The sequence below is a fragment of the Scyliorhinus canicula genome, chromosome 1 (genome assembly GCF_902713615.1).
Source record: "Scyliorhinus canicula chromosome 1, sScyCan1.1, whole genome shotgun sequence".
NCBI classification, from domain to species: domain Eukaryota; kingdom Metazoa; phylum Chordata; class Chondrichthyes; order Carcharhiniformes; family Scyliorhinidae; genus Scyliorhinus; species Scyliorhinus canicula.
The window spans coordinates 92,957,873-92,960,063 of NC_052146.1; the positions used below are offsets into that span (position 1 = coordinate 92,957,873).

The 2,191-nt window shown below is 73.1% G+C and overlaps 1 pseudogene; it reads right to left on the reverse strand.

Annotated features, from left to right (window-relative positions):
- Positions 1-313: 313 nt before the first annotated feature.
- LOC119977870 lies at positions 314-1,778 on the reverse strand (annotated as a pseudogene).
- Between the last annotated feature and the right edge of the window lie 413 nt (positions 1,779-2,191).

The window sequence follows — 2,191 nt, forward strand, 5'->3', positions numbered from 1 at the left end:
ATACTGTTTTGGATGCTGTTGGGGGGGATGATCTACCGGGGGAAGGCCCTCGCGGCCAGGTCTCTGGCATTGAGTCTGGCTCTGGGGCTCAGAAGGGAAGGGGGGAGCGTAGAAAAGCAATAGTAATAGGAGATTCAATGGTTAGGGGAATAGATAGGAGATTCTGTGGGCGCGAGCGAGACTCCCAGAAGGTATGTTGCCTCCTGGGTGCCAGGGCCAGGGATGTCTTGGATCGTGTCTTCAGAATCCTGAAGGGGGAGGGCGAGCAGCCAGAAGTCGTGGTGCACATTGGTACCATTGGTTAAGGGGGGGGGGAGGGAGGGGGGGGGGAAGGAGGGGGGGGGGGGGAAAGAAGGGAGGGAGGGGGGGGAGAAGGGAGGGGGGAAGAAGGGAAGGAGGGGGGAGAAGGGAGGGAGGGGGGAAGAAGGGAAGAGGGGGGGAAAGAAGGGAGGGGGGGGAAGAAGGGAGGGGGGAAGAAGGGAGGGGGGGGAAGAAGGGGAGGGGGGAGGGGGAAGAAGGGGAGGGGAGGGGGGATGGGGGGGAAGAAGGGGGGAAGAAGGGGGGAGGGGGGAGAGGGGGGGAGGGGGTGGGGGGAGGGTGAGGGGGAGGGGGAGGGGGGCAGGAATGGAGGGAGGGGGGGAGGGGGGGGAAAGAGGGGGGGAGGGGGGGAGGGGGGAAAGAGGGGGAGGGGAGGGGGGGATGGGGGGGACGACGGGGGGGAAGAAGGGGGGAGGGGGAGAGGGGGGAGGGGTGAGGGGGAGGGGGAGGGGGGGAAATGGAGGGAGGGGGGAGGGGGGGGAAAGAGGGGGGAGGCGGAGGGGAGGGAAAGAGCGGGGAGGGGAGGGGGGAGGGGAGGAGGGGGGGGAAAGAGGGGGGGAAGAAGGGGGGGGAGGAGGGGTGGGAAGAAGGGAGGGGGGAAGAAGGGAGGGGGGAAGAAGGGGGGGAGGGGGGGAGAAGGGAGGGGGAGAAGAAGGGGGGAGGAGGGGGGAGAAGGGAGGGGGGAAGAAGGGAGGGGAAAGAAGGGAGGGGGAAGAAGGGAGGGGGGGGGGAAGAAGGGAGGGAGGGGGGAGGGAGGGAGGGGGGGAAGAAGGGAGGGGGGGAAGAAGGGAGGGGGAAGAAGGGAGGGAGGGGGAGGGAGGGAGGGGGAGGGATGGGGAGGGGGGCGGGGGAGGGGGGGGAGGGAGGGAGGGGGGAGGGGGAGGGGGGGAAGGGAGGGGGGGGGGAGGGGGGGAGGGAGGGGGGAGGGGGAGAAAGGAGGGGGGGAGGGAGGGGGGAGAGGGGGGAAAGGGGGGGAAAGGGGGGGAAGGGGGGGAAGGGGGAAGGGGGGGGGGAGGGGGGGAGAGGGGGGAAGGGGGGAGGGGAGGGGAGGGGAGGGAGGGGGGGGGGAGAGGGGGGAGGGGGAGAGGGGGGGGAGGGGAGGGGAGGGAGGAGGGCGGGGGGAGGGGGGAGGGGGGATGGGGAGGGGGGGGAGGGGGAGGAGGGGGGGAAGGGGAGGGGGAGGGGGAAGTGGGAGGGGGAGGGAGGGGGGAGGGGGGGAGGGAGGGGGGAAGGGGGGGAGGGGGGGAAGGGGGAAAGGGGGGGAACGGGGGGAGGGGGAGGGGGGAGGGGGGAGGAGGGGGGAGGGGGGGAGGGAGGGAGGGAGGTAAGAGGGGAGGGAAGAGGGTGGGAGGGAAGAGGTGTAGGGAGGGGGGGGAGGGGGGGGGGGAGGGAGGGGGGAGGGAGGATGGAGGGTGGAGGGGGGAGGGGGGAGGGGGGAGGAGGGGGGGAGGAGGGGGAGGAGGGGGGAGAGGGGTGGAGCGGGAGGGAGGAGGGGGAGGGGGAGGGAGGAGGGAGGGGGAGGGAGGGTGGAGGGAGGGGGAGGGAGGGTGGAGGGAAGGGGGGAGGGAGGGGGGGAGGGAGGGGGGAGGGGGAAAGGAGGGGCAGCATTGGGGGGGGAAGAGGGGCAACAGCGGGGGGGAGAGGGGCAGCAGCGGGGGGGAGGGGCAGCAGCGGGGGGGAGAGGGGGCAGCAGCGGGGGGGGAGAGGGGCAGCAGCGGGGGGAGAGGGGCAGCAGAGGGGGGAGAGGGGCAGCAGCGAGGGGAGAGAGGGGCAGCAGCGGGGGGAGAGGGGCAGGAGCAGCAGCGGGGGGGAGAGGGAGGAGCGGGGCAGAGGGAGGAGCAGCAGCGGGGGCAGAGGGAGGAGCGGGGCAGAG